Source organism: Gasterosteus aculeatus, chromosome 15 (genome assembly GCF_964276395.1).
Source record: "Gasterosteus aculeatus chromosome 15, fGasAcu3.hap1.1, whole genome shotgun sequence".
In the NCBI taxonomy this organism is placed as follows: Eukaryota; Metazoa; Chordata; class Actinopteri; order Perciformes; family Gasterosteidae; genus Gasterosteus; species Gasterosteus aculeatus.
Window position 1 is genome coordinate 19,713,179 of NC_135703.1, and position 15,372 is coordinate 19,728,550.

The 15,372-nt window shown below is 49.5% G+C and overlaps 7 non-coding genes and 4 pseudogenes across 7 annotated transcripts; all 11 read left to right on the forward strand.

Moving 5' to 3' along the window:
- The first annotated feature begins 1,655 nt into the window (after positions 1–1,655).
- On the forward strand, positions 1,656–1,823 carry LOC144388454 (U2 spliceosomal RNA; annotated as a pseudogene).
- A 276-nt stretch (positions 1,824–2,099) lies between these two features.
- On the forward strand, positions 2,100–2,263 carry LOC144388453 (U1 spliceosomal RNA). The gene has a single exon (XR_013452845.1). It is a non-coding gene; the product is annotated as a U1 spliceosomal RNA (small nuclear RNA).
- Positions 2,264–2,740: 477 nt separating this feature from the next.
- On the forward strand, positions 2,741–2,855 carry LOC120814447 (U5 spliceosomal RNA). The gene has a single exon (XR_005711282.2). It is a non-coding gene; the product is annotated as a U5 spliceosomal RNA (small nuclear RNA).
- A 520-nt stretch (positions 2,856–3,375) lies between these two features.
- LOC120814446 (U2 spliceosomal RNA) lies at positions 3,376–3,473 on the forward strand (annotated as a pseudogene).
- Positions 3,474–10,396: 6,923 nt separating this feature from the next.
- LOC144388462 (U2 spliceosomal RNA) lies at positions 10,397–10,611 on the forward strand (annotated as a pseudogene).
- Positions 10,612–10,887: 276 nt separating this feature from the next.
- Positions 10,888–11,051, forward strand: LOC144388463 (U1 spliceosomal RNA). The gene has a single exon (XR_013452851.1). It is a non-coding gene; the product is annotated as a U1 spliceosomal RNA (small nuclear RNA).
- A 282-nt stretch (positions 11,052–11,333) lies between these two features.
- Positions 11,334–11,448, forward strand: LOC144388473 (U5 spliceosomal RNA). Its single transcript, XR_013452856.1, has one exon. It is a non-coding gene; the product is annotated as a U5 spliceosomal RNA (small nuclear RNA).
- Positions 11,449–11,968: 520 nt separating this feature from the next.
- Positions 11,969–12,159, forward strand: LOC144388559 (U2 spliceosomal RNA). Its single transcript, XR_013452941.1, has one exon. It is a non-coding gene; the product is annotated as a U2 spliceosomal RNA (small nuclear RNA).
- Positions 12,160–12,435: 276 nt separating this feature from the next.
- On the forward strand, positions 12,436–12,600 carry LOC120814545 (U1 spliceosomal RNA). Its single transcript, XR_005711305.2, has one exon. It is a non-coding gene; the product is annotated as a U1 spliceosomal RNA (small nuclear RNA).
- Positions 12,601–13,077: 477 nt separating this feature from the next.
- LOC120814548 (U5 spliceosomal RNA) lies at positions 13,078–13,192 on the forward strand. The gene has a single exon (XR_005711307.1). It is a non-coding gene; the product is annotated as a U5 spliceosomal RNA (small nuclear RNA).
- A 520-nt stretch (positions 13,193–13,712) lies between these two features.
- On the forward strand, positions 13,713–13,810 carry LOC144388467 (U2 spliceosomal RNA; annotated as a pseudogene).
- The last annotated feature ends 1,562 nt before the right edge of the window (positions 13,811–15,372 follow it).

Below are 15,372 nucleotides of genomic sequence, written 5' to 3' on the forward strand. Positions count from 1 at the left end.
GATCATGTACACGGGGGTTGGGAGTAGGGTGGTTGTGAATGGGCATATGGGGGTTTTGGTGTCACAGCAGACGGGAGTGAGGCAAGGATGTCCACTCTCGCCACTGCTTTTTGTTATATATATTGAACCGCTAGCTGCAGCTATTCGGGCGGACGCGGGCGTGAAGGGATTGCGCCTTCCAGGGGGTGGAGAGAGGGATTTGAGGATATCCCAGTACGCGGATGACATGACGCTCTTTTTAACAACGAAGGGCTCCTTGCTCCGTGCTTTGGACGTCTTGGGGTCCTTTTCAAAAGTATCCGGGGCAAGGGTCAATGTCGGAAAATCCAAGGTTAAATATTTTGGACCTTGGAAGGGGAGGGGAGGAGGGCTGTTTGGATTGTCGGAGTGCGAGGGTCCAATGAGAATACTGGGGGTGGATTTTGAAGACAGCGAGAGTGGGCCGCTGAACTGGAGGAGGCGCCTGGCAGCACTAAGGTCACGAATAGGACTGTGGAAGGCCCGACGTTTGTCTTTAACTGGGAGGGTTTTGGTGGTGAAAGCGGACATTTTGCCGTCAATGATTTACCTGGCGTACGTTTTCCCCCTGCCACCGGAGTATAGGAGAAGATTAGTGCGGGATGTTTTCTCCTTTGTGTGGGGGGGATACGAGTATGTGAGGAGGGGCTGGATGAGACAAGGGGTACCAGAGGGGGGAAGGGGAGTGCCTGATGTGCCACTTAAGTTAGATGTTCTTTTCTTTTCCTTTTGCTGCAACGGGGTGAAGTTCCCTAGTGGGCACTGGTACCATGTGCTGCTCATGTTTTGGCTATCCTTTCCTTTGAGGAAGTGGGTTAAATGGGAGAACGGGCGGCCAAAAGGGGAGGTTATGCCACCACACTACAGGCAGATGATGGGCTGGGCTAAAAGGCACAAGGAATGCGGGGAAGGTGACCTAGGCCTGGATCATCGGGAACTATACAAGGCAATAGTTGCAAAACAGGGACCTGTGAGAGTTTGCGGGGTGGGCAGGGAGGAGTGGCTGTTTGCGCAGCACAAGGAACTGCCAAACAGACTAAAGGACATCAACTGGCTATGTCTACATAAGAGGATGCCTGTGAGGGACACTTTATATAGGCATGGCCTGTCAAGGCTGCGCTCCTGCCCACGATTAGGTTGTGGCAGAGACGAGGACTTATCTCATGTATTTTGGGGATGTGGGTTTGCAAGAACAATGTGGGGAGAGCTGGGTTTTTTTTTTCCTAAACTGGGGGGACTGTCTTATGAGATGCTGATGCTGGGGGTGGGTCTGAGGGGATGGGGATGGGAGGGTTTTTTGTTGTGGTTGATTCTGTCAATAGGGAAGGCAGCACTGTGGGATGACAGAATGGCATTAATAAGAAGTAATGAGGTGAACAGGGTTGAAGGAGTGGTGGCGAAGGTGAGGGGGGAGGTGCGGCGGATGAAAAGGAGGGAGGAGGAGAGGCATGGGTACCATGCAGCCAAGGAGCGATGGAAGGGAGTGTTAGCTTAGGTAAGAGGGTGGGGAAGGGGGTTGCTATGGTATTGGGTGCATTGGTACAGTCTGTATGTTGTTGTTTTTTTGTGTTGATGAAAATGACAATGTAATGTAATATTGTGTGTTGGTGTGGAATGTGTAATGTGTAATAAAAAAAATAAATTAAAAAAAATCTGTTCTTATCAGTTTAATATCTGATATGTCCTCTATACGAGGACTACATATTAAGCCGATTTTTAGCTCTGGGAGATGAAAAAGGGGCTTGCTCCGTTCACTCCAAGCATCGACCCGGTATTGCAGCACCTCCGGGAACGGTGCACCCTTTAAATTGTGGAAAATAAAAGAAATGGTTACCTGAATCAGTGGTTTGGTGTTGGAAATGATTTCTGCTTTGAGTAAAACAAGTCTCACCTCCACATAGTTTTGAAGACTGAGGCTTTTGGCAAGTGACTTATGCTTACTCATCAATGGTGCCTTTGTTTTGCAAGTCTGAAATCACTGATTTTAAATTCACTGATCTGTGAAGACGGCGCCATCTGCGAACCGTCACCACAAATGCTGTGACTGGGAATACCGTCCCTGCCTCTGTCACCACCAACTCATACTTACCTGGCAGGGGAGATACCATGATCAAGAAGGTGGTTCACCCAGGGCGAGGCTCAGTCATTGCACTGCGACTGTGCTGACCACTGCGAATTCCCCAAATGTGGGAATCTCGACTGCATAATTTGTGGTAGTGGGGGACTGCGTTCGCGCTCTCCCCTGATATTGAAGTCAAAGAAAAACCAGATGTCCCGTTTAATCCTCACTGGAGTCTCCAGTGGAGCAAGTCTCAAATCAGCACTGTCTGAATCCAAAGTGAAATCAACCAGATTTCAGCAGGATTTTACAGGGATTAATCATCACTGCACTGGAGTCTCCAGTGGAGGGAGTCTATAATCAGCAAATCACTGTCTGAATCCAAAGTGAAATCAACCAGATTTCAGGATGAATCATCACTGCACTGGAGTCTCCAGTGGAGCAAGTCTCAAATCAGCAAATCACTGTCTGAATCCAAAGTGAAATCAGCCACATTTCAGCAGGACTTTACACTTTTGCTTGTAAACAAATCAATGATTTTTTGATGGCTGGTGCTGGGGAATGGGTTTGGCATTGGACAACCGCAGCTCAACCAATCCCAACCACAAGAGGGATCACTGTTGCGACTGGGATATAAGGCTGCCTGCCACCTGATTCTGCAACTGACTTTGGTTTCTCTTCAATACGCATAAGTCTTTCGCCTTTTACTAAAGACTTCCGTGGAGAGGAACAACAATGAGTTGACCATATTTTTGGCAGGCTCTGCCAATTGGCGGAGCCTCATGTACTTGTGTGAAAAGAAAATTAGTTGGACAGAGGCTCCTGACAATGGAGCACAAAGTTGTGTTTACTTATCACTGGAGTCCCTAGTCTCAAATCACTGTCTGAATCCAAAGTGAAATCAACCAGATTTCAGCAGGATTTTACAGGGATTAATCATCACTGCACTGGAGTCTCCAGTGGAGCACGTCTCAAATCAGCAAATCACTGTCTGAATTCATTGTGAAATCAACAAGATTTTCAGCAGGACTTTGCAGTGATTAATCGTCACTGGAGTCTCTAGTGGAGCCTTGCAGCAAGTCTCAAATCACTGTCTGAAACAACAGTGAAATCAACCAGATTTCAGCAGGAGTTTACTCTTTTGCTTGTAAACAAATCAATGATTTTCGCGGACGGGGGCAGCGTGGGGAGTGGGTTGCTAAGTAGCAAGCGACTGCTACGCCCAGTTGAAAGGACCGCACCCCGACAATTGAGCAATGTGCTGGTACGTTGGGTCTGCAAACAAACAGTTAGGTGTTATCGCTTCTCGGCCTTTTGGCTAAGATCAAGTGTAGTAGCTGTTTTTGGCCACAAAAGCCAAGCGTTCGAGAACTGAACAATGGCTATGACACCCCACGAGCAGCCGATCCCAAGGGTCGGGCTGAGATATACTTTAAGGTTTCGAGCTACGAAAGAAGACGACCAAGTCCTGTCGAGAGTTTTTTTTGGAAAGCAAGTAATCATGGGACAGCTGCATTTGATGGTGCAGGATGTTTTGTGTATCCAGTGGAACCAGCAGGAAAAAGCCTTCGACGTTACCCTTGGGAGCGAGGACATCTACAGAAGGGTGTCTGAAATCTGCAGAAAGGATGCGAAGGTGAGCCCTCTTGCCTACTATGAAGTCCTGAACCTCGACAGACCGAACTTCAGAACAGTGTCAGTCCATATGTACAACCCTTTTGTGACTGATGAAGCCTTAGTTTCATTCCTGGGCCGCTACGGGGAAGTAGCAACTGCAGCCCGGCATGTAAAGGATCCCCTCGGTTTTTGGACCGGCCGTCGGCAGTTCCAGGTCCTGCTGAATCCAGACCCGACAGGGCCGGATGGGCTACAACACCCCCCTGCTTTTTTTAGTCTTGGGGGAGACCGAGGATACTGTTTCTATAACCGCCAGCCAGCCTTCTGCCGAAAATGCAGACGGTCTGGCCACTCGGAGACAGGCTGCACAGGAGAAAGTTGCCGCTTTTGTGGGCAAACAGGACACGCGGCCAAGGACTGCACTGTCCCTAAAAACTGCCATGGATGCGGAGGGTCGGACCACCTCTATAGAAGCTGTCCCAGCCGCAAGAGGACCTTTTCTGAAGTAACCAGACAAACGGGAGTCTCCAACAGAACTTTGGAGCAGGGGAAGGGATCCAAGACATCGCAGAATTCCGAGGAGGGGCCACTACAGATGGGGTCCGGAGCAGAAACCACAGAGGGAGAAGGGAAGACCGCATTGCAGGAGGAAGGGGCAGTATTGGAGGATGAGGTAGCTCGGGCAGCAGACCAGGGCGTGATGGAGGAGTTTCCTGAGCTTACACTTGGTGCATCATTCCCCACAATGAAGCAAGGGGTCCGAAAGCTCTCAGAGGTTTTTGAAGAGCAGGCACCTGAGTATGAAGAGGGTGCGGAGGAGGAACGCAGCAAAAAAAACAAAAGGAAGAAGAAGGATGCGGTGGCCAAAAAGGAGGGGATTGACTGCAGTAGAAGAGAGGAAGCTGTGAAGCCAGGGAAGTCCACTGACGAGGTGCAAGAAGGTGGAACTCAGGAGGAACTACAGGGCCCAAATGGGAATGTTGCAGTAGAGGGGGAGGAACAGTGCATGGAGGAAGGGGCCGTTTTGACGGCTGAAAGGCTGGGGATTGATTTCGATCTCCCCCAAGGTTTGCTCATGTTGTCACCCCCGTATGGGGTGGACATATATGACGGGCCTAGTCGACCGGTAAACTCACCCAACACAGTGCCCCTTTCCTGGGCTGAAGAGATGGACAAAGACACATCCTACACCCAGTAGGAGTCTGAACTTTGCTTTATGGCTTCGTTTAAGGTACTGTCTTTGAACACAAGGGGAATGAGGAATATAGTGAAAAGGAGGACTGTTTTTGATTTTGTGAACACACTCCAAGCCGACATTTGTTTTTTGCAGGAGGTTCATTTACGGGATGCTGGGGACATCCAAACCTTTGCAAAGGAGTGGACCAAAGGGGACTCAGTCTGGAGTGTAGGGGGGGTCCACGCTACTGGGGTGGGCATTTTATTTGGTTCTAAAGAAATTATGGTGGAGGCATCCTTTGTTATTGTCCAGGGGAGGATAATGGGTACAGACGTGACATGGGGCACAGTCAAGCTTAGGGTTATTGTGGTTTATGGGCCACAATCAGCAACCGAGAGGAAGGACATGATCGGCCAAGTGGAACCACACCTTGCCACTAGCAGGCAGGTTATTTTAGGGGGTGACTTAAATGTCGAGCTAGGTAGAGGGGGGGATACCAGTGACGTTTTTATCACCAATTTAATGGCCAAGCATGGCTTAGTAGATGGTTTGAAGGGGGTTAAACCACATGCGCTAGGTCCTACGTGGCGGAACTCAAGGGGCGCAGCGAAGCGTCTGGACTACATCTTTACCTCGAGGTCTTTGAGTTTACTGGCAGGCAGAGTGCTCCCCGTGTTTTTCTCTGACCATGATGGAGTACTGCTGGAGGTGCGCTCATGTGCACCAGTTTTTGGGTCCGGTTTCTGGCGTCTTAACATTAACATCTTGGAGGAGGAGGTGTTCATTAAAGATTTCCGCCTGTTTTTCAGAGGTCTGGTGGGTTTAAGGCCGATGTGTCCTGGAGCTATTGAGTGGTGGGAGGTTGCCAAAGAGAGGATAAAGGCCTTTTGTGTACGATACAGCAAAAGAAAGGCAAGGTGGGGAAAGAGAGAAGCGCTTCGCCTACAGCGACTACTCGAGCTTGAGTACACTAGGGGGAACTCGGACGGCACTTTAAACCAGCAGGCTTGCGACTCCCTCAAATCGCAGCTTAGAGAGGTTTTTGAGTCAAAAGCCAGAGCCTACCTGTTGCAGTCACGTGAAAAATTCATTGAAAGTTTTGAAACATGTTCAGCTTCTTTCTTCAGCTCAATAAGGGCTGACAGGGCAAAACGGGTAGTGACCGGGGTTAGGGACGAGCAGGGTAGGATTGTGTCGGATAGGGTGCAGATGGTGCGGGCCGCCACTGACTACTACCGCACAGCGTTCTCAGAGAAGGAGATAGACGTAGGTAGTGGGGAGGTCTTTCTGGATTTGTTGACCCAGCGAGTGCCCTTGAACATAGCACAGACACTAGATGCCCCGCTCACCCTTGAAGAACTCGAGGGTGCTCTCAACAGGATGAACAGGCGAAAGGTGCCAGGTATCGACGGGCTACCGGCAGAATTTTATCTAAAATTTTGGGACATTCTGGGCCCTGTATTGTTGGAGATCCTTTCCGCAGTACTCCGCACAGGTGCGATGGGAGGGTCTTTGGCCACTGGAGTTATCTCTCTTCTTTTTAAGAAGGGGGATCCAACCGACCTAGGGAACTGGCGGCCACTGACCATGCTGTGTGTCGACTACAAGCTCCTGGCAAAGGTGTTGGCGGACCGTCTGGGCACAGCACTTGCTCATGTGGTCCATGTGGATCAGACTTGCGCAGTGGCGGGACGTTCGGTGAGATGGAATCTCCAGCTTATCCGGGACGCTGTTGCATGGGCGGAAGACAGGCAGCTACCGCTTATGGTGGTGAGCCTCGATCAGGCAAAGGCGTTTGACAGAGTTCACTGGGGTTTCATGTTTAGGGTTTTGAGCAGATTAGGGTTCACTGATAGGTTTGTAGGGTGGTTACGTGTATTGTACACAAGCGTGGGGAGCACAGTTTCGGTTAACGGTCACCTAGGGGAGGTTTTTAGGGTGCACGCAGGGGTCAGACAGGGGTGTCCGCTCTCACCACTGCTCTACATCCTTTACATGGAGCCCCTGGCGGCAGCCATTCGGGCTGACCCGGGTGTTAAGGGTTTTCTGATACCTGGCAGCGGAGGCCTACGGGTCAAACTGTCTCAGTACGCAGACGACACCACACTGCTGCTAGACAGCGATGCTTGCCTAACTCGATCCTTGGAGATTATCCAGAGCTTTGGGCGGGCAGCTGGCGCAAAACTAAACACCGCCAAGTCCTCATTGAAGTTCTTTGGGCGTTGGAAAGACAGGACGGACGTACCAGGTGGGCTTCCGCTCTGCGAAGGACCCCTGAAGGTATTGGGGGTCAGCTTTGAGATAGTCCATAGTGCCACGGTCAACTGGACCAGGCGTTTCTTGGCAGCCCAGAAAAAGCTTGCTCTCTGGAGAAGCAGGAAGCTGACTTTGATAGGGAAGGTACTTGTATTGAAGGTAGACGTTCTGCCATCTCTCCTCTATTTGGCATACATTTATCCTTTGCCTGTCAGCATGAGGAGGCCCCTAATGCGTCTCGTCTTCTCTTTCATCTGGGGAGGACGATACGAGTATGTGTCGAGGACCCGCATGATGGCTGCAATTGAAGCAGGAGGGAGAGATGTGCCACACCTCCCCCTGAAACTGGACTGCATTTTTGTTTCCTTTTTGTTTAGCCAGTTATCTGTTCCAGTGGCACATCCATCAGGACACTTCATGCGGCTATATTTCTCTTACCAGGCCAGGGGTGTGATAGCTTGGAGTAATCTAGCTCCCCGGGTGGAACAGCAGCCATGGCACTACCATCATGCAGCAAGGTGGCTGCGGGCACACCCTGAGGCCTCGGGAACAGGCGTGTTATTGAGCCACAGGGCACTTTACCAAGTCGCCAGGAAGGGAGTGGTAGCACCTGCAGTGGTCGGGACACCAGCAGGAGTTTGGTGGGGGATCCAACCGCGGGGCCTTGACAATGGGCTCAAGGACCTCAACTGGTTATGTCTCCACGGGTGCCTGCCGGTACGAGAGCTGCTTTATCGGCATGGTTTGACCAGAGCCCCCGTGTGCCCGAGGATTGGATGTCTACACGATGAGACCATTAGACATGTAATGTGGGACTGTACTTTTGCAAGCGAGGGGTGGAAAAGAGCAAATAAGTGGCTAGTACAGCTGGTCCCGGGGTTCCATTTAACTTGGAGTGTGGTGAAAAGAGGGGTGAGCTTGGGAAGGACAATGGTCCTCACATGGCTAATTGTAAGCCTTGTCAAGAGGGGCCTGTGGCGGGCGAGGCAAGACCTGGTGAACAACAAGGAAGTTAGCGTGGAGGGGGTGGTGAAGAGGATCGAGCTGGAGTTGAAGGGGAGAATAATGATGGACATCAGGAAGTGGGGGAAGCATGCCGCCTTGGAGAGGTGGAAGGGAGGACTTGGGTTAAGGGGGGTTCCTTTGGACTAGGTAGACTGACCTCATCCCTGAAAGTTGTCATTTGGTTTTGGTTTTTGGTTTGTTTATGTATTGGTAGAAGACCGAACTACAGATATGAGTTTGTATGCATTTGTGTTTGGTTTGTTGATGTATTGTGAAGAGAAATAACCACAGATATGAGTTTGTATTGTGCATGATCCTTTTCATAATAAAAAAGAAGACTTGGGTAATTTCAGGCCGATAACTCTCCTCTGCGCTGATTATAAGATCATCGCTAGAGTGTTGGCCGGACGACTCCGATCTGCTCTACCTCATGTGGTAAATGAGGATCAGACGTGTGGGGTGGAGGGGAGACGCATCCAATGGAATTTAGGGCTGGTGAGGGATTGCATTCACTGGGTGGAGGAACGTGGGGTGCCTCTGATGCTGGTGGGTTTGGACATGGAAAAGGCGTTTGATAGGGTGAACCAAGGTTTTTTGGCAGCTGTGTTAGAGAGGATGGGTTTTGGACCAATTTTTCGGAGGTGGTTAGGGATCATGTACACGGGGGTTGGGAGTAGGGTGGTTGTGAATGGGCATATGGGGGTTTTGGTGTCACAGCAGACAGGAGTGAGGCAAGGATGTCCACTCTCGCCACTGCTTTTTGTTATATATATTGAACCGCTAGCTGCAGCTATTCGGGCGGACACGGGCGTGAAGGGATTGCGCCTTCCAGGGGGTGGAGAGAGGGATTTGAGGATATCCCAGTACGCGGATGACATGACGCTCTTTTTAACAACAGAGGGCTCCTTGCTCCGTGCTTTGGACGTCTTGGGGTCCTTTTCAAAAGTATCCGGGGCAAGGGTCAATGTCGGAAAATCCAAGGTTAAATATTTTGGACCTTGGAAGGGGAGGGGAGGGGGGCTGTTTGGATTGTCGGAGTGCGAGGGTCCAATGAGAATACTGGGGGTGGATTTTGAAGACAGCGAGAGTGGGCCGCTGAACTGGAGGAGGCGCCTGGCAGCACTAAGGTCACGAATAGGACTGTGGAAGGCCCGACGTTTGTCTTTAACTGGGAGGGTTTTGGTGGTGAAAGCGGACATTTTGCCGTCAATGATTTACCTGGCGTACGTTTTCCCCCTGCCACCGGAGTATAGGAGAAGATTAGTGCGGGATGTTTTCTCCTTTGTGTGGGGGGGATACGAGTATGTGAGGAGGGGCTGGATGAGACAAGGGGTACCAGAGGGGGGAAGGGGAGTGCCTGATGTGCCACTTAAGTTAGATGTTCTTTTTTTTTCCTTTTGCTGCAACGGGGTGAAGTTCCCTAGTGGGCACTGGTACCATGTGCTGCTCATGTTTTGGCTATCCTTTCCTTTGAGGAAGTGGGTTAAATGGGAGAACTGGCGGCCAAAAGGGGAGGTTATGCCACCACACTACAGGCAGATGATGGGCTGGGCTAAAAGGCACAAGGAATGCGGGGAAGGTGACCTAGGCCTGGATCATCGGGAACTATACAAGGCAATAGTTGCAAAACAGGGACCTGTGAGAGTTTGCGGGGTGGGCAGGGAGGAGTGGCTGTTTGCGCAGCACAAGGAACTGCCAAACAGACTAAAGGACATCAACTGGCTATGTCTACATAAGAGGATGCCTGTGAGGGACACTTTATATAGGCATGGCCTGTCAAGGCTGCGCTCCTGCCCACGATTAGGTTGTGGCAGAGACGAGGACTTATCTCATGTATTTTGGGGATGTGGGTTTGCAAGAACAATGTGGGGAGAGCTGGGTTTTTTTTTTCCTAAACTGGGGGGACTGTCTTATGAGATGCTGATGCTGGGGGTGGGTCTGAGGGGACGGGGATGGGAGGGTTTTTTGTTGTGGTTGATTCTGTCAATAGGGAAGGCAGCACTGTGGGATGACAGAATGGCATTAATAAGAAGTAATGAGGTGAACAGGGTTGAAGGAGTGGTGGCGAAGGTGAGGGGGGAGGTGCGGCGGATGAAAAGGAGGGAGGAGGAGAGGCATGGGTACCATGCAGCCAAGGAGCGATGGAAGGGAGTGTTAGCTTAGGTAAGAGGGTGGGGAAGGGGGTTGCTATGGTATTGGGTGCATTGGTACAGTCTGTATGTTGTTGTTTGTTTTTTTTGTTGATGAAAATGACAATGTAATGTATTATTGTGTGTTGGTGTGGAATGTGTAATAAAAAAAAAAAAAAAAAAAAAAAAAAAAAAAATCTGTTCTTATCAGTTTAATATCTGATATGTCCTCTATACGAGGACTACATATTAATCCGATTTTTAGCTCTGGGAGATGAAAAAGGGGCTTGCTCCGTTCACTCCAAGCATCGACCCGGTATTGCAGCACCTCCGGGAACGGTGCACCCTTCAAATTGTGGAAAATAAAAGAAATGGTTACCTGAATCAGTGGTTTGGTGTTGGAAATGATTTCTGCTTTGAGTAAAACAAGTCTCACCTCCACATAGTTTTGAAGACTGAGGCTTTTGGCAAGTGACTTATGCTTACTCATCAATGGTGCCTTTGTTTTGCAAGTCTGAAATCACTGATTTTAAATTCACTGATCTGTGAAGACGGCGCCATCTGCGAACCGTCACCACAAATGCTGTGACTGGGAATACCGTCCCTGCCTCTGTCACCACCAACTCATACTTACCTGGCAGGGGAGATACCATGATCAAGAAGGTGGTTCACCCAGGGCGAGGCTCAGTCATTGCACTGCGACTGTGCTGACCACTGCGAATTCCCCAAATGTGGGAATCTCGACTGCATAATTTGTGGTAGTGGGGGACTGCGTTCGCGCTCTCCCCTGATATTGAAGTCAAAGAAAAACCAGATGTCCCGTTTAATCCTCACTGGAGTCTCCTGTGGAGCAGGTCTCAAATCAGCAAATCACTGTCTGAATCCAAAGTGAAATCAGCCACATTTCAGCAGGACTTTACACTTTTGCTTGTAAACAAATCAATGATTTTTTGATGGCTGGTGCTGGGGAATGGGTTTGGCATTGGACAACCGCAGCTCAACCAATCCCAACCACAAGAGGGATCACTGTTGCGACTGGGATATAAGGCTGCCTGCCACCTGATTCTGCAACTGACTTTGGTTTCTCTTCAATACGCATAAGTCTTTCGCCTTTTACTAAAGACTTCCGTGGAGAGGAACAACAATGAGTTGACCATATTTTTGGCAGGCTCTGCCAATTGGCGGAGCCTCATGTACTTGTGTGAAAAGAAAATTAGTTGGACAGAGGCTCCTGACAATGGAGCACAAAGTTGTGTTTACTTATCACTGGAGTCCCTAGTCTCAAATCACTGTCTGAATCCAAAGTGAAATCAACCAGATTTCAGCAGGATTTTACAGGGATTAATCATCACTGCACTGGAGTCTCCAGTGGAGCACGTCTCAAATCAGCAAATCACTGTCTGAATTCATTGTGAAATCAACAAGATTTTCAGCAGGACTTTGCAGTGATTAATCGTCACTGGAGTCTCTAGTGGAGCCTTGCAGCAAGTCTCAAATCACTGTCTGAAACAACAGTGAAATCAACCAGATTTCAGCAGGAGTTTACTCTTTTGCTTGTAAACAAATCAATGATTTTCGCGGACGGGGGCAGCGTGGGGAGTGGGTTGCTAAGTAGCAAGCGACTGCTACGCCCAGTTGAAAGGACCGCACCCCGACAATTGAGCAATGTGCTGGTACGTTGGGTCTGCAAACAAACAGTTAGGTGTTATCGCTTCTCGGCCTTTTGGCTAAGATCAAGTGTAGTATCTGTTCTTATCAGTTTAATATCTGATATGTCCTCTATACGAGGACTACATATTAATCCGATTTTTAGCTCTGGGAGATGAAAAAGGGGCTTGCTCCGTTCACTCCAAGCATCGACCCGGTATTGCAGCACCTCCGGGAACGGTGAACCCTTCAATTTGTGGAAAATAAAAGAAATGGTTACCTGAATCAGTGGTTTGGTGTTGGAAATGATTTCTGCTTTGAGTAAAACAAGTCTCACCTCCACATAGTTTTGAAGACTGAGGCTTTTGGCAAGTGACTTATGCTTACTCATCAATGGTGCCTTTGTTTTGCAAGTCTGAAATCACTGATTTTAAATTCACTGATCTGTGAAGACGGCGCCATCTGCGAACCGTCACCACAAATGCTGTGACTGGGAATACCGTCCCTGCCTCTGTCACCACCAACTCATACTTACCTGGCAGGGGAGATACCATGATCAAGAAGGTGGTTCACCCAGGGCGAGGCTCAGTCATTGCACTGCGACTGTGCTGACCACTGCGAATTTCCCCAAATGTGGGAATCTCGACTGCATAATTTGTGGTAGTGGGGGACTGCGTTCGCGCTCTCCCCTGATATTGAAGTCAAAGAAAAACCAGATGTCCCGTTTAATCCTCACTGGAGTCTCCAGTGGAGCAAGTCTCAAATCAGCACTGTCTGAATCCAAAGTGAAATCAACCAGATTTCAGCAGGATTTTACAGGGATTAATCATCACTGCACTGGAGTCTCCAGTGGAGGGAGTCTATAATCAGCAAATCACTGTCTGAATCCAAAGTGAAATCAACCAGATTTCAGGATGAATCATCACTGCACTGGAGTCTCCAGTGGAGCAAGTCTCAAATCAGCAAATCACTGTCTGAATCCAAAGTGAAATCAGCCACATTTCAGCAGGACTTTACACTTTTGCTTGTAAACAAATCAATGATTTTTTGATGGCTGGTGCTGGGGAATGGGTTTGGCATTGGACAACCGCAGCTCAACCAATCCCAACCACAAGAGGGATCACTGTTGCGACTGGGATATAAGGCTGCCTGCCACCTGATTCTGCAACTGACTTTGGTTTCTCTTCAATACGCATAAGTCTTTCGCCTTTTACTAAAGACTTCCGTGGAGAGGAACAACAATGAGTTGACCATATTTTTGGCAGGCTCTGCCAATTGGCGGAGCCTCATGTACTTGTGTGAAAAGAAAATTAGTTGGACAGAGGCTCCTGACAATGGAGCACAAAGTTGTGTTTACTTATCACTGGAGTCCCTAGTCTCAAATCACTGTCTGAATCCAAAGTGAAATCAACCAGATTTCAGCAGGATTTTACAGGGATTAATCATCACTGCACTGGAGTCTCCAGTGGAGCACGTCTCAAATCAGCAAATCACTGTCTGAATTCATTGTGAAATCAACAAGATTTTCAGCAGGACTTTGCAGTGATTAATCGTCACTGGAGTCTCTAGTGGAGCCTTGCAGCAAGTCTCAAATCACTGTCTGAAACAACAGTGAAATCAACCAGATTTCAGCAGGAGTTTACTCTTTTGCTTGTAAACAAATCAATGATTTTCGCGGACGGGGGCAGCGTGGGGAGTGGGTTGCTAAGTAGCAAGCGACTGCTACGCCCAGTTGAAAGGACCGCACCCCGACAATTGAGCAATGTGCTGGTACGTTGGGTCTGCAAACAAACAGTTAGGTGTTATCGCTTCTCGGCCTTTTGGCTAAGATCAAGTGTAGTAGCTGTTTTTGGCCACAAAAGCCAAGCGTTCGAGAACTGAACAATGGCTATGACACCCCACGAGCAGCCGATCCCAAGGGTCGGGCTGAGATATACTTTAAGGTTTCGAGCTACGAAAGAAGACGACCAAGTCCTGTCGAGAGTTTTTTTTGGAAAGCAAGTAATCATGGGACAGCTGCATTTGATGGTGCAGGATGTTTTGTGTATCCAGTGGAACCAGCAGGAAAAAGCCTTCGACGTTACCCTTGGGAGCGAGGACATCTACAGAAGGGTGTCTGAAATCTGCAGAAAGGATGCGAAGGTGAGCCCTCTTGCCTACTATGAAGTCCTGAACCTCGACAGACCGAACTTCAGAACAGTGTCAGTCCATATGTACAACCCTTTTGTGACTGATGAAGCCTTAGTTTCATTCCTGGGCCGCTACGGGGAAGTAGCAACTGCAGCCCGGCATGTAAAGGATCCCCTCGGTTTTTGGACCGGCCGTCGGCAGTTCCAGGTCCTGCTGAATCCAGACCCGACAGGGCCGGATGGGCTACAACACCCCCCTGCTTTTTTTAGTCTTGGGGGAGACCGAGGATACTGTTTCTATAACCGCCAGCCAGCCTTCTGCCGAAAATGCAGACGGTCTGGCCACTCGGAGACAGGCTGCACAGGAGAAAGTTGCCGCTTTTGTGGGCAAACAGGACACGCGGCCAAGGACTGCACTGTCCCTAAAAACTGCCATGGATGCGGAGGGTCGGACCACCTCTATAGAAGCTGTCCCAGCCGCAAGAGGACCTTTTCTGAAGTAACCAGACAAACGGGAGTCTCCAACAGAACTTTGGAGCAGGGGAAGGGATCCAAGACATCGCAGAATTCCGAGGAGGGGCCACTACAGATGGGGTCCGGAGCAGAAACCACAGAGGGAGAAGGGAAGACCGCATTGCAGGAGGAAGGGGCAGTATTGGAGGATGAGGTAGCTCGGGCAGCAGACCAGGGCGTGATGGAGGAGTTTCCTGAGCTTACACTTGGTGCATCATTCCCCACAATGAAGCAAGGGGTCCGAAAGCTCTCAGAGGTTTTTGAAGAGCAGGCACCTGAGTATGAAGAGGGTGCGGAGGAGGAACGCAGCAAAAAAAACAAAAGGAAGAAGAAGGATGCGGTGGCCAAAAAGGAGGGGATTGACTGCAGTAGAAGAGAGGAAGCTGTGAAGCCAGGGAAGTCCACTGACGAGGTGCAAGAAGGTGGAACTCAGGAGGAACTACAGGGCCCAAATGGGAATGTTGCAGTAGAGGGGGAGGAACAGTGCATGGAGGAAGGGGCCGTTTTGACGGCTGAAAGGCTGGGGATTGATTTCGATCTCCCCCAAGGTTTGCTCATGTTGTCACCCCCGTATGGGGTGGACATATATGACGGGCCTAGTCGACCGGTAAACTCACCCAACACAGTGCCCCTTTCCTGGGCTGAAGAGATGGACAAAGACACATCCTACACCCAGTAGGAGTCTGAACTTTGCTTTATGGCTTCGTTTAAGGTACTGTCTTTGAACACAAGGGGAATGAGGAATATAGTGAAAAGGAGGACTGTTTTTGATTTTGTGAACACACTCCAAGCCGACATTTGTTTTTTGCAGGAGGTTCATTT